The sequence below is a fragment of the Plecotus auritus genome, assembly GCF_963455305.1.
Source record: "Plecotus auritus genome assembly, chromosome: X".
NCBI classification, from domain to species: domain Eukaryota; kingdom Metazoa; phylum Chordata; class Mammalia; order Chiroptera; family Vespertilionidae; genus Plecotus; species Plecotus auritus.
The window spans coordinates 94,981,992-94,992,639 of NC_137784.1; positions in this window are offsets into that span (position 1 = coordinate 94,981,992).

The following is a 10,648-nucleotide window of genomic DNA, read 5'->3' on the forward strand; positions in this document are numbered from 1 at the left end:
GGGGACAATTTGCATATTAGCCTTTTATTATATAGGGTTTTTCTCTTATTCAAATAATATTTTCATTTATATATTTGATTTTTTTTTTACAGCAGCTTTAAAATACTGTCTGTTAATTCCAAAATATGTTCTTTCTTGGGATCTCTTCCTATTGGTTGCTTTTTCCTTGATTTAGGCTCATTATTTTCTTCTTTTTATATTGAAAAGAATTTGATGTATTGCTAGACATTTTGGATGATATATTGTTAGGAATGAATAATATATGCTGTCTTCCTTTACTGGCAGTTCTTGCTTTTGTGACAGCTTGGTTAAAGGCCTTAGTTAGGTGAGTCTAGTATAGCCCCACCTAGAGTAATCCAGGGTAGCCATAGCATGGTCCTTTTCCTAATGCATGGCCTTTCTGTGTTCTTAGCTGAATGCTGGGAATTTTATTGAGGTCTCTCCACTCTGGTTGTGGTGTAACTCCACTATTTCTGAGCACTGTGCAACCTCTAGAATCTCAGTTCCATTCTCAACCCCATGACAGCCTCTCGTTGCTAGGTCTTACACAGTCCTGCCCTTGACATATATAGCCCAAGCCTTGGCCAATGACTTATGGGAAACTCCAACAGAGTCATCTGTGAACCCTACTTCATAACTCCCTCCTCTTTGATATCCTTCCCAGAACTCGGTATCTGTTCTGTCAGCTCAGCAGGACTATTACGGTCTGCTTGGTCTTTATTTTCCTGTGTCTTGCTCTGAAAATTGTTCTAAAGCAGAGAACTGACATTAATTTGGGGCTTGCCTTTGTATGTTTTCTTTTTCCCAGTAATTAAAGTTCTGCATAACTTTAAATTGTCCCCAAACCTAAAACAGTTTCTTCACAATATATTCAGTTTTATAGTTTTTTCAAGAGTAGAAGGGCACTTTGGTACTAGTCACTCCCATCATAAACAGAAACCGAAGGTTTCTTGCTTCCTTATGCTTTAACACGTTTGATTTCCAAGTATTATTATCACTGTTGTTAATCTTTCTTTTAAAAAATTAAGAAATGATAAATGAATAAGCCAAGATCCAAACCCATGCCATCTAACTCTAAGTCCCATGTGCTTTCCATTACACTGTGTAGTGATTTGATAGGTGCTGAAGAGGTACCATTACAACTAAATCTCTTCTCTCACAGTCCAGCACAGAGCTCTGAAGACTTCACTATCTTAATGTCTTCTTTAATAATTTGACACTTACAGATGTAGTCAGCCATTTTATAATAGACTATAAAGGACCATTTAAAATTGTATTTATTGAGGGTGACATTTGTTATAAGTTTTAACTGTACAAGTCTGTAATACATCATGTGTATTACATTGTATTAATTATCCAAAACAACTATTTCATTTTGAGGAAAGTGAGGCAGAAAAGAAATTATCTGCTTAAGGTAAAACATTCAGTGAATAGAAGAATCAAGACTTGAATCAAGTTGCACTCTGTGTTATGTTCTTACCACTAGTCTCAGTAGCCTCTATGACTGCTTAGAATAAGACTTTTGGAGAATAGAGTTTACTATTTGCCCAGGAAAAGATATAGCAGTTCACATAGTTGCTTCATATCTTTGAAAAGGCAATGATGACATCAGTAAAGTATAGTTATTCCTTTGTCTGGGCATTCTCTGATAAGTTTCTGTTTTCAGTTCAAAGAATAGCTGGACCTGAGCAGGAAACCTTGTCATAGCTACAAGAACATGAGAAGTGAGCCATACCTCCTTCCAGAAAGTAATTACTACTGAACATATTGGTACCGTAGCAGCAGGATCAGGTATTGAAATTTACATGCAGTCAAGGGATTTTTAAGTGGAACAAAGCTGCCCTGTTTACTACATGTTGTGATAGCAACATCTGGTATTACTTCAAAGCCTTTCTTAAAATCTAGTAAAGATGATCTGTAGGTCCTGTCCTGAAAAAGATAAGTTTGACTTCAGTAGAAATTTCTTTCACTTAGCCTCCAGTCATTCAGTATCAGAGTCAGACAAGTAAATACATCATGGCCTCTCTTGATCCTAATTTCATTTATTTCCCATCAATATATATAAAAGCCTAAGCGACTGTTATGACCAAATGACCAGAATGACCAGATGACAGGTTGGTAGCTATGCTGCTGGGGCCCTGACAGCCCCAAATCTGGTTCACCTGCACCCCACACCCAGACAGGAGGAAGGAAGGGCCTGATTCCTCACAAAATTGGCCATTGGTTAGCTTGCTGCTGGGACCAACCTCCCGCAGTCCCTCTGCCAGCAGGCCAGTCACCCCAATCAGCCCCGATTGCTGGCCAGGCCGAAGGACCCCACCTGTGCACGAATTCGTGTACCGGGCCTTAGACTATATATATAAAAGGCTAAGCAACCATACAACCAGTAGATATTATGCACAATGACCACCAGGGGGCAGATGCTCAATGCAGGAGCTGCCCAGCTGCAGTGACTTGGCAGTGGTGGTTCTCAGGTGATGCACCCTAGAACCAGAGAGGAGGAGCTCAATTCTGGGGTGCGTCACCCGAGAACTGCCCTCTACAATCCAGGACCCCTCAGGGGATGTCAGAGAGCTGGTTTTGGTCCAATCCCTGCAGGCCAGGCTGAGGGTCCCCACCTGCCGGAGGGACCCCACTCACTCCACAGATGCCCTTTGAGCCATGGTGCTGCCCCAGGTGCGGCCGGCCAGGGAGGGACTGCAGGAGGTTGGCTCCAGGGTGTGTCCAGCCCATCTCGCCCAGTCCCACCCCACCAGCCACCTTCTAATTAATTTCCTTTCAATGTGCATGAATCTGTGCACGGGGACACTAGTTGTTTTATAAGCATGTATCCTAAATCCTGCTGTAATCTTTCCATTTCCTAGACTTTTCTGATGTTTTTCTATCTACTTGTTAAGAAAAGGAAAGCTAAATTTTTATCTACCTGGATTTGATATTGAAAACCTGCCAAAATTACTTCAGCACTTCTTCCTTTTGGGTGTAGCTGACTGTCATAATGTGGACATCCAGACAAATAACATCAAACCCAAAGGAGAGGTTTCAAATCTCCTTTCCCTTTGGAGTTTCTGTTAGTAATTAAGAAATCAGAAGACATTAGGTTTTTATCCATTGGACAATCTCTAGCTATTGTGTCTCACTTTCCAGAGCCAGATTCATACAAATAATCCAATGAGAGGCTACTTGATATGTGTTGGTTAGTGTATGAAATCCTGTAACCTCAGTACTGAAGTATCATTTCCTAACCTTTTAGTGAGAAATAAGTGAGGAAGTTTACTTACATCATGGTACTCCTCAAACTTCAAATAGACAAGAAGAATAAATGTGAAGTTGCCAAAATGCTATAGATTGAATTATCAACTATAATATCAAGAACAATAAGAATAGCTTATATTTATTATATATCATACTTAATTCCAGGAACTTTACACATGTTCGTTATTTTACTCTTTGCATCAACTCTCTGAGGAAGAAATTCAGAGTGGTTAAGTTACTTGTGCAAGGTCATAGGACTGGTTCAGTCGCTAAGCCCAGATTTGCACCTAGGCAGCTAGCCTCCAGAACTGTATGCCTGACAATTAGGCAGGATGATAAGCATTATCATTGGGTATCTACCCATATCCAAACTATAGCTTGCATTCTAAGTAACCATGCATAAAGGTTTTAAAAATATACAGGTAGTTTTAAAAGGCATTAAGAAATGGTGATATTCTTCATTTCAAGCTAAGGATGGTTCCTTGCATTTTGTTTAATTACTTAACTAAAAAGCAGATGTGGAAAGATTGGTTGGTTGGTGGCCCCAATTCTGCTATTAACTAGTCTTGTACTTAATCATCTTAGAAGTCAGTTTCCTCACTTGAAATTCAACAAATATTGAGCACTGACTATGTGCCAGGCACTATACTTGGTGCTGCAGAAACAGTGCTTAACAAGTAAATATCTAATTATGACAACTGAGAATTTCAAACTAGGCAGTCTCTAAAATTTGTTCCAGAACTAAACATAATCAGTCAGCAGTATTCTAGATACTCTCCAACAGAAAGGTGCTGATTAAATAGTCATTTGACTCACCAGAAAAACTGCTTAAAGCAGACAAAAGAGGGGAATCTAATGCTGGGAGAAGTATCAATCCCAGGTTAGGTTCAACTTAGCTAATTTGTATGAAAACTTATTAAGACTTCAGTTTCTTATTATGGTGAGAATGCACCTCCTATAAGGAGTTTCACATTAGGTCATTATACTTTTGTGGGGAGAAATAACAAAAATGATTGATGGCTTCTAAAATTGGGTGTGGTCATTGAAAGAGAGCAACTGCCTCAAGTGAAAAAGACACTTCAGTATAAATATTCTTCACAGAATGCGATCAAAGGTTCTGTACTTCCTAGCCTCTGATCCATGCCAAGTTGTGAAGTATCCCAGTTGGAGCCTGTGCCATGTTGACTCATTCTGCAACCACCAGAAGATTCTTTCAAGGCATTATTTCTCTCTTCAGCCCTGAGTCATGAACAATAGCATATGCTATCCACTTGGAGTGAATGCAACAAAAACTATTTTGCTACAGGTAAAGTAAGGGCCCTTGAGGTGTCAGCTTTAAGAAGGCAGATGAAATATGATAGTGAGTGTAATCAACCCTTAGCCATCCTTGAAGGAAAATAGTGCTGGTGATGTGAATGACCTAATTCCAATCCACTTGCAGCCTACATCCTTCTGTGCTTTATTGAATGAGAAGTTCCATTTCTCACCCTTCTTTTGCCTTTTTATCTACCCTCCACCTGCAACTTGAACTAAAACTATAATCCCCTTTCAGCCACTTGAGATGGTGTAAATTAGAATGGATGAAAATCCTCAGGAACCTGAGCAGCAACATTCTCCAGATCCACAGGACTCTTCCAGCTGCTCTGCTAAACTATTGCTAAGCAGCTGTGTATACTATTCTTATCCCATTCTCTGTCCCATTTGCCTTTCCTCATTATCTACTCTTCCCTTTCCTTAGGTTCCAATGATCGCTTTTCATCATTAGTTGAGCTCTACCAACTAAATCTAAGCACCTGATTTTCTTCCTGCTTCACTACTGTCACACATTAACAAATATAACTATATTTCTTAAATCCATTCCTTACAGGCTAATATTTGTTTTTCCTCCAGAAGATCCAGCAAGGACAGAGATAAGAAGGAGTTTCTTTCTCATGCTTTCAGAAGCCAATACTGAGGAGGTGTAGAATGCAGCTAGATAATAATGCAGATTGAACTGTGCTAGTTTTTGTTTGCCCAGGTTTCTCCAAGAGCTTTTTGATGAGCTGACATCATCCTGAACTTGACCTTAAGATTTGAATTAACCTGAGTCACAGATCTTGAAGACAAGACAGAGCAATATAAAATATCAGCTGAAGGCAATTTCCTTCAATGGTCCTGTTTGGTTCCATTTAATTTATTTACTCTGGAGTCAGATAGCACTAACTGAAGAGCACAAGTGTTCATATGACATGATCATAGCTTCTTCGACTTCTTATCCCAATAGGGTAAACCAGCAGTTTACTGGCTTTGCTTTTGGCTTTAGTGGAAGCAGATTTTGATAGGGAGCAATCAGGAAAGCAGACAACTGAGAGACCATCTGTGTGCTTAGCACAACAGCCCAAAAATTCAGATGGTGGATGCAGATCTGAACATCACCAGAGAGCTGTATATAAAAAAAGTTAGTCAAGTTGCTGAATATTCCATGTATTTCTCTTTGTAATATTCAGAATGGAGCCATATTTTACTTTGAACCTTATGGCTCATCACTAAAGCCTAAAGAGGTGGCCTTGGTTAGTAGTGATAGAAAATGTAGCTCCAGCATCACAGAACTGGGAGAATAACTCAGGTAGGTGTTTTTTAGTCGTGGAAACAGAACATGCAAAATGGTGTTCATGATAGGAAACAGGATGCTCACTCTCCTTATTTAGTTATCTAAGTAATGACATTTATTTTCCTCTGTGTTTTGGTCAATTTGTAAAATTAAAAAAGTGTTAAAAATGAAACCACATATTCTAAAACAATAAATAACCATAATTAATATTTCAGCATACTTCTTTCTTTCTTATGTATCTCATATCTAAGTGAGATAATACTGGGAGTATAATTTTATATAGAGTTTTTAAAGAATTATGACATAGTAATAATTTCCCATATTGTATATTCTTTAAATGATATTTTAATTCCTTCCCAATAGCCTGTGATTCTTATATATTTAGTTTTTCCCCAACATTTTGTTTAAATAAAAATGTAATGAGCATTACTGGGCATAAAAATTTTCCTATATTTTGGATTTTGTTTTTCTCCTAGGATAGATTCTGAAAAATAACACCACCATTGAGGCAAAATTTTGACTGCATGACCTGATTATTTGGAGCATGCATTTTTACTCTGTGTTTGTCTGGTTTGAATGCACTTGATTAAATTATTTGGTGCCCATTCAGATGTTGGCATTGCTCAGTCAGATCCTTTGTAAGCTTTTGAACCTTTAATCTTGTCCTGAAGACCAGCTTTTGAATCTCAGTGACAAGATAATTTAGTAATAAACAGTGTAAGTATTAAATGTAATTGATAGCACCTTTTACTGGGCACATTCTATGCATCAAGCACTGTGCTACATTTTTTTATGTGGATTATAAAATTTAATAATTTTGCTGCTTTCTTGATCATAATAAGCACTTGGATTTACAGTTAAAAATAAATGCTCAGGCCCAGGAAATCATTGAATGTCTTTGGGTTTAGTGACTTCTATAAAATGGGCAAAAATTCTGGCCTTGCCCATCTTATAGGGTTGTTGGGTAGTCCAAAGGAGATAAAATATTTACTAGAACTTTATAAAAATTATAAAACTTTATGTAAAGCAAGTTCTTAGTATTGTTTTTATTGGTAATGGGAAAAATACTTGTCCACACCTTCCACAAAATTGAAAGCTGTGGTTTAAATAACCAATGTAATTAAAGTTGAGCCTGAGAAGGTTGCAATTTCATATTTCTTTGTTTTTGAAGCAGATCATTAAATTCTGTAGGAAAGAGAAAATGTCATTAAGTTTACCATCATTGTTCTTGATAAGAAAAAACAGGTTAATGTGTATATGAAGAATTATGAGATATCACTCTATTAAAAATTCTGTATAGGCGTTGTTAGAGAGAATGTAAAGTTTATTATGAAGTTTGAGATATCACTTTTCTTTACTTTCCATTCAAATGTACATAAGCAGGAAAGGAAACATAGTCTTTGTTAAACCTGGGGGGAAATGATTGAACACATCTTATATGGCATTACCGACAATAAAGTCAGCTATTACTAATTCTATTTAAACCAGTTCAGTGATAGTTAACTTCAAACTTGCTGGGTAAAGGGAATATAATAAAAAGAAAGTGAAGGTTAGGTAGACATTTGGGAAGACAAGACTGAAAATAATCATTGTCATGGGCTCTTCTAAGATTTTTGAAACCTAGGCCATAATTTGACTTTTTAAAAAGCTGGTCTAATTAATCTTGGGTTGTCATAATCTCCCCATTCTATTGGCCACACTCTTCTTTATTTCTTTAATAATTTTCTGGCTTTTCTATTCTCGTGTTCTATCATAAATCCTTTGCACAATTAAAGCATCTTTCTGGATATTCTTGACTCTGTTTGGATATCAGCCTAGGTATTATTTCTGCTCAAGCATACCCTGACTCTGGGTCCATGGAAGACATTTCTTTTTTCTCAAGTCTAGTTCATCTTGGACTAACCTTACACACCGGACCTATAGGACATTTCTGGGTTGTTAAAGCCTGATTTTCCAATTTTTGGCTTGGGATTTTTAAAAATTTTCTTTTTATCTTTTATTTTTTTATTTATTATTATTTTTTATTAAGGTATTATATGTGTACATATCTTACCATTGCCCCACCACCCACTCCCATACATGCCCTCACCCCCCCCATATTTTGCATCCGTTTGTTATTATTATATGCATGCATGTAAGTCCTTCGGTTGATCTCTTATTTCCCCCACCTCTCCCTAACCTTCCCACTGTAATTTGACAGTCTGTTTGATACTTTACTGCCTCTGTATCTATCCTTTTGTTCATCAGTTTATAATGTTTTTATTATCCACAAATGAGTGAGATCAGGTGGTATTTTCCTTTCATTGACTGGCTTATTTCTCTTAGCATAATGTTCTCCAATTCCATCCAGGTTGCTACAAATGGTAAGAATTCCTTCTTTTTATAGCAGCATAGTATTCCATTGTGTAGATGTACCATAGTTTTCTGATCCAGTCATCTGCTGATGGGCACCTAGGCTGTTTCCAAATCTTAGCTATTGTAAATTGTGCTGCTATGAACACAGGGGTGCATATATCCTTTCTGATTGGTGTTTCTAGTTTCTTAGGATATATTCCTAGGAGTGGGATTGCTGGGTCAAATGGGAGTTCCATTTTCAGTTTTTTGAGGAAACTCCATACTGTTCTCCACAGTGGCTGCACCAGTCTGCATTCCCACCAGCAGTGCACGAGGGTTCCTTTTTCTCCGCATCCTCGCCAACACTTGTCGTTTGTTGATTTGTTGATGATAGCCATTCGGACAGGTGTGAGATGGTATCGCATTGTCGTTTTGATTTGCATCTCTCGGATAATTAGTGACTTTGAGCATGTTTTCATGTGTCTCTTGGCCTTCCTTCTGTCTTCTTTCAAAAAGATTCTATTTAGGTCTGTTGCCCATTTTTTTATTGGATCATTTATCTTCCTTTTATTAAGTTGTATAAGCTGCCTGTAGATGTTGGAGATTAAACCTTTATCAGTGATAACATTTGCAAATATGTTCTCCCATACAGTGGGGTTTCTTGTTGTTTTGTTGATGGTTTCTTTTGCTGTGCAAAAGCTTTTTATTTTGATGTAGTCCCATTTGTTTATTTTCTCTTTGGCTTCCATTGCCCTAGGGGCAGTATCAGTGAAGTTCTTTCGGCATATGTCTGAGATTTTTCTGCCTGTGGATTCCTCTAGTATTTTTATGGTTTCTCGTCTTATGTTTAAGTCCTGTATCCATTTTGAGTTTATTTTTATGTATGGTGTAAGTTGGTGATCTAGTTTCATTTTTTTGCATGTGTCTGTCCAATTTTCCCAATACCATTTATTGAAGAGACTGTCTTGACTCCATTGTATGGTCATGCATCCTTTGTCAAATATTAATTGCACATAGTGGTTTGAGTCGATATCTGGATTCTCTATTCTATTCCACTGATTTATATGTCTGTTCTTGTGGCAATACCAGGCTGTTTTGAGAACAGTGGCTTTGTAATAAAGCTTGAAATCTGGTATTGGGATCCCTCCTACTTTATTCTTCTTTCTCAGGATTGCTGTGGCTATTCGGGGTCTTTTTTTATTCCAGATGAATTTTTGGAGAGTTCTTTCTAGGTCTGTGAAATATGCCGTTGGTATTTTAATGGGGAGTGCATTGAATCTATAGATTGCTTTGGGTAGTATGGACATTTTAATGATGTGGATGCTACCAATCCATGAACATGGTATGTTCTTCGATCTGTTTACTTTTTCCTCTATCTCTGTTTTCAGTGTCCTGTAGTTTTACGCATATAGGTCTTTTACCTCCTTGGTTAAGTTTATTCTTAGGTATCTTAATTTTTTTGGTGCGATGGTAAATGGGATTGCTTTTTTAGTCTCTCTTTCGATAAGTTCACCATTGGTGTATAGAAATGCCATCGATTTCTTGGTGTTAATTTTGTATCCTGCTACGTTGCCGAATTCATTTATTAAATCTGTTAGTTTTTTGGTGGAGTCTTTCGGGTTTTTTATGTACAATATCATGTCATCTGCAAATAAGGACAGCTTTACTTCTTCTTTTCCAATTTGGATGCCTTTTATTTCTTCTTCTTGTCTAATTGCAATGGCTAATACTTCCAGTACTATGTCAAACAGGAGTGGTGAGAGTGGGCATCCCTGTCGTGTTCTTGTTCTTAGGGGAAATGGTTTTAGTTTTTGCCCATTGAGTATGATGTTAGCTGTGAGTTTATCATATATAGCTTTTATTATGTTGAAGTATGATCCTTCTATTCCCACCTTGTTGAGAGTCTTTATCAAGAAAGGGTGTTGGAATTTGTCAAATGCTTTTTCTGCATCAATTGATATGACTATGTGATTTTTATCTCTGAATTTTTTATGTGATGTATCATGTTTATTGAATTGCGGATATTGTACCATCCTTGCATTCCTGGGATAAATCCTACTTGGTCATGGTGTATGATCTTTCTGATGTACTGCTGGATCTGATTTGCAAGAATTTTGTTGAGGATTTTGGCATCTATGTTCATGAGGGATATTGGCCTGTAATTCTCTTTCATTGTGTTATCTTTATCTGCTTTTGGTATTAGGGTGATGCTGGCTTCATAAAAGGAGCTTGGAAGTGTTCCTTCCTCTTGAATTTTTTGGAATAGTCTGAGGAGTATAGGTTTTAGTTCTTCCTTGAATGTTTGGTAAAACTCTCCTGTGAAGCCATCTGGCCCCGGGCTTTTGTTTGCCGGAAGCTTTTTGAAGACTGCTTCAATTTCTTCCATAGTTACTGGCATATTGTGCTGTTTAGATTCTTCCTGATTGAGTTTTGGAAGGTTATATTTTTCTTGGAATATGTCCATTTCCTCCA